Raw genomic sequence first — 12,733 nt, 5'->3', positions numbered from 1 at the left:
TATAAATTCTTGATCATTTTCTAAATTAGCCAATATGGGACTCCCTCTCAACAATCCTCCCCTTGAACAAAGTATACTATACACTAAAGGATACACATAGCAGCATGGCGTGGACTACACAGAAGGGCTTTGCCCCTATAGCTTGTATGAATACTATACAATTGATACTTGCTCTAGCGGCTCAAAAGATGTGAATTGTGTTTCAATTGAATGTTAAATCAACATTTCTTCATGGAGAGTTGGATGAGGAGGTTTATGTGGCACAACCTCTTGGTTATGTGATCAAGAGAGAATAGAATAAAGTATATCACTTGAAAAAGGCTTTACTTGAAACGATGTACTTTCTTGAAAAGGGTTTGAAGAAAGCTCCACATGGGTGGTACAACCGTATTGAAACTTATTTTCTAAAGGAAGGCTTTGAAAAGTGTCTTTATGAACATACTCTGTTTTTCAAGAAGTCATTACAAGGTACTTTCTTGCTCGTATGTCTTTATGTAGATGACCTCATATTTACTTGAAACGATGAGGCTTTGTTGAGTTCTTTTAAGGAATCAATGATGAAGGCATTTGATATGACTAATCTTGGACGAATGCGATATTTTCTTGGCTTAGAAGTGTCACAACGAGCTTATGGTATTTTCATTTGTGAAAAGAAGTATGTCTTGGAGGTATTGGAACGATTTAATATGGGCAACTGCAATACTATACTTAACATCTTGTACATGCAAATGGTAGGAAGCTTAATGTACTTAACATCTACCAGACCTGACATCATGTTTTCTATTAGTTTTCTTTGTAGGTACTTGGCTAAGCCTACAAAAATCCATTTCAAGCCATTAAAAGGGTGTTTCGTTACATAAAAGAGACACTCACATATGAATTTTTTCTACAGGCAAGATGGTAATATTGAACTTACTACCTACACTAACAATGATTATGTAGGAGATTTAAAGGATAGAAAAAGTATATCAGGTTATTCATTTTTTTGCTAAGTTCAAGAGCTATTTCATGGTCATCAAAGAAGCAACTCGTAGTCACATTCTCCACTACTGAAGCTGAATTCATTGGTGCTGCAGCTTGTGCTTGTCAAGCCATATGGTTGAGAAGGATGCTGGAAAAACTCGATCATATCCCAGTTGAAGCTACAATAGTGTACTGTGATAATAGGTCCACTATTAAGCTGACCAGAAATCTAGTCTTGCATGGTCGAAACAAATACATTGATGTTCGTTTCCACTTCCTCCGTGATTTAAGTAAAGATGGAACTATGATATTTCAACACTATCACACTAAATAGCAAGTGGCTGATATCATGACAAAGTCTTTGACTCGAGTTGTGTTTGAGAAACTATGCATGTTGCTTGGTGTTTGTCAAGATCCTCAAGTTTAATTTAAAGACTACATCATCAGTTTAAGGGAGGGAATGTTGCAAAAGTTTTAGTTGCTATTTTTATGTTTTAGTAATCTTGAATATCAGGTCACTGCTACTGGTCTTATGCTGCAATCTTTGTTTTGGCATGATATTCTGCTTTCCGTTAGGATTTTATTTTTCTTTTTTTGTTAAGCATTGTACTAACTATAAATATAGTCATTTTTCACATAATAAAGAACTGAATTTCCTTTCTTCTACAAACTTTTCTTCTAATTCTGCATTAAATTTATCATTTAGTATCAGAGCCTTATCACTTTCAGCTGCAACTCATTGAAGCATGTTAGTGGAGAACTTTCTTCGCTCTAAAGAATATTGGCTAGTAGTTGAGTCTGGGATTTCTGGTGTAGCAGATGATGTTGATTACTCAGATGAAGAGAAGAAGGAGGTAGTAGATCAGAAATTGAATGACTTAAGAGCTTAGAACTACCTTTTCCAGGCCATCTATCACTCAATTCTGGAGACTATTTTGGATAAAGAAGCTTTGAAAGAAATTTGGGATTCAATGAAGAAAATATTTCAAGGAAATACAAAGTTGGAACGAGCGCAACTACATGCTTTCCTCAAGGATTTTGAGACCCTTTATATGAAGGAAGGTGAGGTTGTTTCTGATTTCTTTTCTCGTACTCTCAAAATTGCTAATAAAATGCATTTCATGCTGAAAAGATGAGTGATGTTAGAATTATTGAGAAAATCTTTCGCTCCATGACTTCAAAGTTTGATTACTTGGCTTGTTCCATTGAAGAATCTAACCATTTGGACATCATGACCTTTGATGAATTGCAGAGTAGTCTATTGGTTCATGAAAATCGTATGCAATGACATATTGTGGAAGAGTAGACATTGAAGATCGCTCTTGACAATAGTACAGGGAGAACAAATCGTGGAGGTGACACATCTCGAGGTAGGACGTGACACACCAAGTTTTAACAACATTCTTGTTGAGTGTTTTTATTGTCATGACCTTGGTCATTCTTAGTATGAATGTCTCAAGAAGAATGAGGGAAAGAAATCACAAGCTCATTTTGCTGAAAGAGTTATGAACCGCTCCGCTGCTTCTCATAGCATATGTTTAAGAGATTGTAGAACAAAAGGAGGACTCAACAAGTTGTTTGTCTACAAAAGTATTGCTTTTTATGGCATATGTTGAAAAAGCAATAGACCAAACTGCATGGTTCATAAATTCAGGTTGCAATAACCACATGTGCAGATATAAAAAATTCTTTTCAGAACTAGATGAAGACTTTCGTAAGTTTGTAAAGCTAGGTGACAACTTCAACATTCGTGTGACAAGAAAAGAATGCATTCAGATCCAAGTTATAACGTCTCCCAGGTTATCACAAAGGTATATTTATGTTCCTGAATTGAAAATAACCTCTTTGAGCATTGATTAACGGAAGGAGAAAGGCTTGACTATCATATTTCGTGAAAATAGGTGTAAGGTGTATCACCGTGAGAGAGGTCTTATCATTGAGACAAACATGTCTATAAAAAGGATGTTTATCCTTCTCGCCAAGATTCAATCTTAGAAGTATCAATGTTTTCACACGCACACAATTGGGAGAATCTCTGGCACTACCGGTATGGTCACCTCAGTTTTGAGGCCTCAAACCTCTAAAACAGAAGCAGATAGTTCATGGCTTTCCCGAACTTGTATGTTCTATTTTATTATGCTAAGATTGTTTGTTGGGAAAGCAAAATAGAAACCATTTCCACGAGAAAGTATGTGGAGAGCGTCAAAGCAACTTCAACTTCTTCTTTCAAACCTATGTGGTCCAATTTCACGTGTGTCAAACAGCCGCAAAAGGTATATTCCAACATTTATTGATGATTTTAGAAGAAAATTATGGGTGTTTTCTTAATAGAAAAATCAGAAGCCTTCAGAATGTTCCAACTCGTCGGGATCATGAACTTAGAATGATCCAACTCGTTCTAATTAGAGTGATCCTGAAGAGTTCTAAAGCCTTAAGAGAGGGAATGTTGCAAAAGTTTTAGTGTTTTATGGAGGAGCTTTGGAGGATAGAAAAATTATGGGTATTTTTACGTCACATGAACTGTTTCATGATCCGGATGACTTCAAGGGGGTGATGTGTATGAACGTTAAAGGCGTCTCATTAGGCATAAAGCACGTGACGCGTGTAATGATACCCAGAGCTACCTGCTGCATAATTTCGACGGCTAGCGTGGCAGGCGTTTCAGGAGGAATGGGTCCACACGCCTACACAATATCCAAACATGCCATTGTCGGCCTCATTAAGAACACTGCTTGCGAACTTGGCCGCTATGGTATACGTGTCAACTGCATTTTGCCGTTCAAAGTTGCCTCGTTGATGCTCGTTAACGCGTGGAGGGATGACGGAAATGAGTGCATGAACTTCGGGATTCCATCGCCGGATGAGGTGCACAAAAGGGAGGAGTTCCTGAGGGGTTTGACTGGTAAGGACCTCATAATAAATCCTTTTGGGGAAGCACAAAGCAAAGACATGAGAGGTTAGGTTCAGAGTGGACAATATCATAACATTGGTATGAAGATCTGTGATTCCTAATCGTTACAACATGTTAGAAAATTCATTAAATTTACTAATACAAGCATAGTGGTTAAAAGTTATTTAAAATTTTAATTTCATCTACAGTGAGTAAGATTGACCTATCATACTATATTTAAATACAAATAAAGAATAGAGATTAGATTGAAAAGTTAAAAAGGATAGAAACCTTTTAAGGTTATCAATTTTATTATTAATAGATCATAAAAATTCATCTATAATTTCAAGGTTAGAGTGGCATGGGTGGAATTGACGAAGAAAGCCTTCCCAACACATCTTTTGTAGAATTTCATAGAGTTTGACTTATAAACTTTAAAAACTGGATAATCGAACCAACCTGTAAAATTAAGAGTACACTTCTTTCTTATGACTTTGACGAAAACGCAACAACTCAAGCCAATTCCTCCTTACTAAGATTGAAGTAATCATTATAGAGTTGCACTTGGCATTTTGCACTCTTCATTAGATTCAAGCACGGTCTTAAATAGTAAACTCTATCTTCGTCTAGCCACCTGTCCCATATCGATGAATTGTAGTCATCATCTTCCCTTGTAACTTGAACAAAGCCTTGTAAATTTACTACTAACAAGAGGACCACAAGTGTGCTAGTTTCTTTTGCCATGGTTGAATTGAAAACTATTTACCTTACCAAAGTCAAGTATAGTAGCTATTTATCGAAACATTTCAATCAAGAAAATCTAGTGTAACATAAATAATTTACAAGGAGTTATTCATTTTGGGAGTTGGATAAAGAAGATTTAATTCTACCATAGGAGAGATTAAAATATAAATGGCATTAAGTTTGTAACCTCCCTCTTACCTTTGCACTTTTTGTAATGCTTTAATATATAGGAGTATTAAAATAAATTAAATAATTTAAATAAATGAAAATTTTATAGGTTGGATTAGTTGATTGATGTGTTTTTCTAAAATTAGATTAGTAAAACTAAACTAACTCAAACTTATTGTTAGTCGTAAATGAATTGAAGGAGTAATTCTAATGAAAATTCATGAATAAAAAACTTCTCCCCCGCTTAAATCATGAATATTTAGGACTTTCATTCAAGAGAGTTTGTGAGCCAATATTAGAAAATAAATGTAGTGAAAATATTTATGAAAATTTCTTTGGTTAAATTTTTCGTATCCGTAGTAGATGATAACACACTCTTGATTTTGGCTACCAAAACAGAAAGGGAGAAGTTTTCATTCCGTCTTTGAGAATTTCTCTATCTAACAAATATAAGTGATGGTATAAGGCCTTCTATGAATATTGTTGGAGTGTAATCAAACTGCACATTTGCTAGGTCAGAAGAAAGTCATGAGTAAATAAGTGATGGACATTATTTACATTAGTATGAGATATTTTAGGTGAAACTAAAAAGTAAAGTCAATTTTATGATTATAGATATGGATGGTTTTAGTACCCCTAAAAAGTGATATCAAAGGTGTGTTTCTGACTTAGCCTTGTATGTGTGCCTTGATGACATAGCTATAGTGATTCGTGGTTGAGATAATTAGATAGGAATGTTTTCTGATAAAGGGAATTTGACTTAGTTAAAATTGATTACTTGAGAGCAAGCATAAATGAATGTGAAACGGTATAAAGAAAAATATATATGTAATCGCCAGAAAACTCGAGAATTCTGGTGAGGCACCGAAATGGACAACGCACACTACTTAAGTGCGACTGACGACTCGAAACTCACCATAGAAGGCCTCATACCAATGGAGATGTATTTCCTTACTTATAAATCCATGATCATCCTTAAATTAGCCAATGTGAGACTCCCTCTCAACAATCCTCTCCTTGAACAAAGTATACTATACACTAAAAGGATACACATACCAGCATGTATGAACACTAAATGATTGATCCTTGCTCTAGTGGCTCAAAAGAGGTGGATTGTGTTTCAATTGGATGTTAAATCAGCATTTCTACGTGGAGAGTTGGATGATGAGGTTTATGTGGCACAACCTCTTGGTTATGTGATAAAGGCTTTATACGGTTTGAAGCAAGCTCCACGTGCGTGGTACAACAGTATTGAAACTTATTTTCTAAAGGGAGGCTTTGAAAAGTGTCCTTATGAACCTACTCTGTTTTTCAAAAAGTCATTACAAGGTACTTTCTTGCTTGTATGTCTTTATGTAGATGACCTCATATTTACTCGAAACGACGAGGCTTTGTTGAGTTCTGTTAAGGAATCCATGATGAAGACATTTTATATGACTGATCTTGGACGAATGCGATATTTTCTTGGCTTAGAAGTGTCACAATGAGCTTATGGGATTTTCATTTGTCAAAAGAAGTATACCTAGGATGTATTGGATAGATTTAATATGGCCCACAATGCTGCATATAATCCTTTTGTACTTGGATTAAAGTTTGTTACAGATTCTACTAGCTTGTCTGCCAACAACACCCTGTACATGCAAATGGTAGGAAGCTTAATGTACTTAACATCTACCAGACCTGACATCATGTTTTCTGTTAGTTTTCTTAGTATGTACTTGACTAAGCCTAAATAAATCCATTTACAAGCCATTAAAAGAGTGTTTCGTTACCTAAAAGAGACACTCACATATGATATTTTCTACAAGCAAGATGGTAATACTGAGCTTACTACCTACACTGACAATGATTATGTAGGAGATTTGAAGGATAGAAAAGGTACATAAGGTTATTCATTTTTTGCTAAGTTCAGGAGCTGTTTCATGGTCATAAAAGAAGCAACCCGTAGTCACACTCTCCACTACTAATGCTGAATTCATTGGCACTACAACTTGTGCTTGCCAAGCCATATGGTTGAGAAGGATGCTGGAAAAACTCGATCACATCCCAATTGGAGTTGCAGTGGTGTACTGTGATAATAGGTCCACTATTAAGCTGACTAGAAATCTAGTCTTGCACGGTCAAAGCAAATACATTGGTGTTCATTTCCACTTCCTCATGATTTAAGTAAAGATAGAACTGTGATATTACGACATTGACACACTAAAGAGCAAGTGGCTGATATCATGACAAAATCTTTGACTCTAGTTATGTAGTCTTGGTGTCTGTCAAGTTCCTGACTCGATCATCCGTTTAAGGGAGGAATGTTGCAAAAGTTTTAGTTGCTATTTTTATTTTTTTTTGTAATCCTAAATATCAGTCACTGCTATGGTCTTGCAATCTTTGTTTTGGCATGATATTCATCCTTTGTTAGGATTTTATTTTTCTTTTTTTTGTTAAGCATTGTACTATAAATATATTCATTTTTCACATAATATATGAGTTTCCTTCCTTCATCAAACTTATGTTCTAATAATGCATTAAATTTATCATTTGGTATCAAAGTCTTATCTTTATCAGATACAACTAAAGATGACTACTAAAAACAGGTTTGTTCAACCAGCAATTCCAAAATTTGTTCGTCACTACGATCATTGGAGCATGTTAATGGAGAACTTTCTTCGATCTAAAGTTAAATAGTTGAGTCTGGGATCTTTGCTGTAGCAGATGATGCTGATTACTGAGATGAAGAGGAGGTAGCAAATCGGAAATTGAAAGACTTAAGAGCTTAGAAATACATTTTCTCGGCCATCGATCGCTCAATTCTGGAGACTATTTTGGATAAAGAAAATTGGGATTCAATGAAGAAAAAATTTCAAGGAAATACAAAGTTGAAATGAGCACAACTACAGGCTCTCCGCAAGGACCTTGAGATCCTTCATATGAAGGAAGGTGAGGTTGTTTCTGACTTCCTTTCTCGTACTCTCACAATTGCTAATAAAATACATTTTCATGCTGAAAAGATGAGTGATGTTAGCATTATTGAGAAAATCCTTCGCTTCATGACTTCAAAGTTTGATTACGTGGCTTGCTCTATTGAAGAATCCAATGATTTGGAGATCATGACCATTGACGAATTGCAGAGTAGTCTACTAGTTCATGAAGAACGTATGCAATAACTTATTGTGGAAGAGCAGGCATTGAAGCTCGCTCTTGACAGTAGTACAAGGAGAACAAATTGTGAGGTGGCACATTTCAAGGTAGAGGACGAGGACGTGGGACATTAGGTAACAAAAGTTTTGTTGAGTGTTTTTATTGTCATGACCTTGGTCATTTTCAGTATGAATGTTCCAAGAAGTACGAGGGAAAGGAATCACAAGTTCATTTGACTGAAACTTCTGAACCGCTGCTTCTAATGACATATGTTGAAGTGATGGTAGAACAAAAGGAGGACTCAACAGGTTGTTTGTCTGAAATTGAAGCTCCAAAAGCTGTAATAACAAAAGAATGATTATTTATGATTCTTAGATTCAGACTGCAACAACCACACATGCGAATATAAAGAATTCTTTTCAAAACTAGATGAAGGCTTTCACAAGTTTGTAAAGCTAGGTGACAACTCCAACGTTGGTGTGACAGGAAAAGAATGCATTCATCTCCAAGTTAATAACATCTCCCACGTTATCACAGAGATATTTTATGTTAGATAAAAGATTGTTTTTTTCTTTTCCTTAGGTTATTCATGTTTTCATTAATTAGAGGGTTATTTGAATTAACGAAATACAGGTAGAGTGGGAGAGAGTATTTTTAGCTGGCCATTTCAGCATCTTTAGCCCCAAGATTTGTTGGCCAATTTGGCCATTTTTAGATGATAGGTTGTTTTAAATAGTCCCATCAATGAGAAACATTCTCAGTGTTTTTTCCAGCAGAATCAAATCTCAAAGTTTCTTCAGCTTTTCTGTTTTCCTTTCCTTCAAACAAAGTTTCTTGGTCAGTTTTTATTGATTTTTTCACGAGATGAATTGCTCAGTCAAAAGACAATCATTTTATGTTTCTCAATCGAAAATTAACCTCTTAATCATTGGTCAATTGAAGAAAGGCTTGACTACCCTTCACTGTGAGAGAGATCTTATCAAAGACAAGCATATCTATAAATAGGATGTTTATCCTTCTTACCAAGATTCAATCTTAGAGGATCAATGTTTTCACACTCCTGCACATAATTTGGAGAATCTTTGGCACTACCGGTATGGTCACCTAAATTTGGGAGGTCTCAAAACTCTAAAACAGATGTAGATGGTTCATGGCTTGTGAGAACTTGTATGTTCTAATTTATTATGTGAAGATTGTCCGTTGGGAAAGTAAAATAAAAGACAATTTCCACGAGAAAGTATGTGGAGAGCATCAAAGCCACTTCAACTATATATGTGGTTGAATTTCACCTATGTCAAACAACCACAAAAGGTATATTCCAACTTTATTGATGATTTCAGCAGAAAATTATGGGTGTTTTTCTTAATAAAAAAATTAGAAGCCTTCAGAATGTTCCAACTCGTCGGAATCATGAACTTAGAATGTTCCAACTCGTTCTGATTAGAGTGATCCTGATGAGTTCTGAAGCCTTAAGGGAGGGAATGTTGCAAAAGTTTTAGTGTTTTATGTAGGAGATTTGGAGGATAGAAAAATTATGGGTAGTTTTACGTCACAGGAGCTGTATCATGATCCCGACGACTTCAATCTGGTGATGTGTGTGAACGTCAAAGGCATCGCATTAGGCATAAAGCACGCGACGTGTGTGATGATACCCAAAGCTCCCAGTTGCATAATCTCGACTGCTAGCGTGGCAAGCGTTTCAGAAGGAATGGGTCCACACGCCTACACAACATCCAAACATGCCATTGTCGGCCTCACTAAGAACACTGTCTGCGAACTTGGCCGCTATGGTATACGTGTCAACTGCATTTCGCCGTTCGGAGTTGCCACGTTGATGCTTGTGAACGCGTGGAGGGATGACAAAAACGAGTTTATGAACTTCGGGATTCCGTCGCCGGCTGAGGTGGACCAAATAGAGGAGTTCATTAGGGGTTTGGACAATCTTAAGGACCCCAATGAAGCCTTTTGGGGAACCCAAAGCAAAGCCATGAGAATTTATGTTCGGAATGGACAATATCATAGCATTAGTGTGGAGATCTATAATTTCTAACCGTTACAACATGTTTGAAAATTCATTAAATTTACCAATATAAGCATCTAAAGTGGTTAAACGTTGTTATTTAAGATTTTAATTTTATCTTCCGTGAGTAAGATTGAGATCATATTCTATTTAAATATAAATAAAAACAAGAGATTAAATTGAAAAATTAAAAAGATAGAAACTTTTAAGGTTATCAAGTTTATTATTAATAAATCATAAGAATTAATCTATCATTTCAAGATTATAGTGGCACAGGTGGAATGGACGAAGAAAGCCTTGCAATACATCTTTTGTAGAGCTTCATAGGGTTAGGCTTATAAATTTCAAAAATTGGATAGTCAAACCAACCCACAAAGTTAAGAGTACACTTCTTTCCCATGACTTTGACGAAAACGCAACAATTCAAGTCCAATTCCTCTTTACTAAGATTGAAGTAATTATTATAGAGTTGCACTTGACATTTCGCACTCTTCATTAGATTCAAGCACGGTCTTAAATAGTAAGCTCTATCTTCGTCTAGCCACCTGTCCCATATCGGTGAATTGTAGTCATCATCTGCCCTTGTAACTCCAATAAAGCCCTGCAAATTGACTGCTAACAAAAGGACCACCATTGCTCCAAGTGTGCTAGCTTCTTTTGCCATGGTTGAATTTTAAACTATTTACCTTTGCGCTGTTTATTTATAGAACATTTCAATCAAAAAAGAACATTAGTGTAACATAAATAACTTACATCCATATTTATTAAAGGAGTTATTCATTTTGGGAGTTTGGTAAACAAGATTTAATTCTACCACAGGAAAGATGGTTAAAATATAAATGACATTAAGTTTGTAACCTCCATCTTACATTTGCACTTTTTGTAATGTTTTAATAAGCAGGGGTGTTAAAAAAATTAAATGATTATAAAAAAAAAAAAAAAACTCAAATCTAATCCTAAGATTCAAATGAATAAAAATTTTATAGATTAGATGGTTTATGTGTTTTTCTAAAATTAGATGGAATGGAACTGAAATAATTTTAAATGAATTGAATGACTAATCCTAATGAAAATTCATAAGTAAAATATATAATCACCAGATAAGTTTGAGCTAAATAGCTCAAATCATGAATATTTAGGAGTTGGTGAGAGTTCTTGAGGACTTTCATTTATTAGAGATTGTGAGCCAAATTTAGAAAAGAAAGGTTGTGAAAATTGATTTCAATCCCTAGAGTTTTAAATGGTAACTTTAGGATTTTATGGAAATTTCTTTGATTTTAGATGATTATTACTCCATTAGATTTGTCTGGATGAGTTTTATAACTTTGGTTAAGGAATCCTAAACCATTGTAGATGAGAACACACTCTTAATTTCGACAACAAAAACGGAAAGGGAGAAGTTTTCATTCCGTCTTTGAGAATTTTCTCTTCAACAAATATAAGTGATGATATAAGGCTTTCTACTTTGTATAAATATTGTTGGAATGTAATCAATTCGCACCTTTGATAGGACAAAAGAAGATCTTGGGTAAATAAGTGAAGCCAATTTTATGATTATGGATAAATAGTATGGGATATTTTCAACCAACCCACGATCCCTACGAAGACCACACTCCCTCAACCCGCCAACCAACTGAACACTAAACCTCTTGCTATTTGGGAGTTTGCTATTTGGGAGTAACACAACATAGAGAGAAGGAAATTCAACGAAAACCTTTCTCGGAGCACGACGTCGGCGAGACAGAGAGATTCAATCTTGCGCTGTAATGGACAACACCCGCTGCTTAATTGGAGAACGACGACTCGGAACACACCACAGTAAGCCTAACGTCTTTCTATAATGATTTTCCGTAGTCACATCACTGATGAGGAGTTTATTTTCAAATAAATGGTGATGTCGTGCTTCTCTATTAAGTTACACGAATGCACCCATTGCTTCGGGTGTGAAGGAGAATTGGATAGAGACTTAAGGTTGTGGGATCTTAAGCGAAGGGACGAGAAAATGAGACAAAAGGCCTAAGGAAGAGAGAAAAAATTGAAGAAGCAAACTGCGTAATTAAAAATTCATAATCATTCCCTAAATTTGCCAATGTGGGACTCCCTCTCAACAATCCTTCCGTCGAACAAAGTACACTATAGAGCCTCCCTTGAGGCCTATGGATCCCTCGAACAACGTCCCCTTAATCGAAGCTTTGTTCAACACTTTAGTCACTTTTGACTACACCATCAAGGCTTACAGTTGTTTGTTCGATATTAGAGGATTCTATTGACATGACTAAGTTTAAGGCATGACTCTGATACCATGTTAGAAATCACAGATTTCTCCAATTGTATAATATTGAACACTTTGAGCATAAGCTCCTCGTGGCTTTACTTTGTGCTTCCCCAAAAGGCCTCATACCAATGAAGATACACATAGCAGCATAGCGTGGACTTATAGACCCATGATCAATCCCTAAATTAGCCAATGTGGGACTCCCTCTCAACAATCCTCCCCTCGAACAAAGTATACTATACACTAAAGGATACACATAGCAGCATGGCGTGGACTACACAGAACACTTTGCCCCTATAGCTTGTATAAACACTATACGATTGATACTTGCTCTAGCAGTTCAAAAGAGGTGGATTGTGTTTCAATTGGATGCTAAATCAACATTTCTTCATGGAGAGTTGGATGAGGAGGTTTATGTGACACAACCTCTTGATTATGTGATCAAGGGAAGAGAATAGAGTACATGACTTGAAAAAGGCTTTATATGGTTTGAACACAGCTCCACGTGCGTGGTACAACCATATTGAAACATATTTTCTAA

At 35.8% G+C, this 12,733-nt stretch overlaps 1 long non-coding RNA gene across 2 annotated transcripts; it reads right to left on the bottom strand.

Moving 5' to 3' along the window:
* Window positions 1–5,686: 5,686 nt before the first annotated feature.
* On the bottom strand, window positions 5,687–12,433 carry LOC111499343. 2 transcript variants are annotated; one of them, XR_002720926.1, is made up of 3 exons: window positions 12,405–12,433; window positions 10,862–10,867; window positions 5,687–5,766 (listed from the first exon to the last, which is right to left on the bottom strand). It is a non-coding gene; the product is annotated as an uncharacterized LOC111499343 (long non-coding RNA). The 2 variants fall into 2 exon arrangements; XR_002720927.1 differs by lacking the exon at window positions 10,862–10,867 and adding an exon at window positions 9,550–9,555 and having other exon boundaries at window positions 5,700–5,766.
* Window positions 12,434–12,733: the final 300 nt, after the last annotated feature.

Source organism: Cucurbita maxima, unplaced genomic scaffold (genome assembly GCF_002738345.1).
Source record: "Cucurbita maxima cultivar Rimu unplaced genomic scaffold, Cmax_1.0 Cma_Scf00026, whole genome shotgun sequence".
NCBI lineage: Eukaryota > Viridiplantae > Streptophyta > Magnoliopsida > Cucurbitales > Cucurbitaceae > Cucurbita > Cucurbita maxima.
This window is presented reverse-complemented; position numbering and strand designations above follow the sequence as displayed.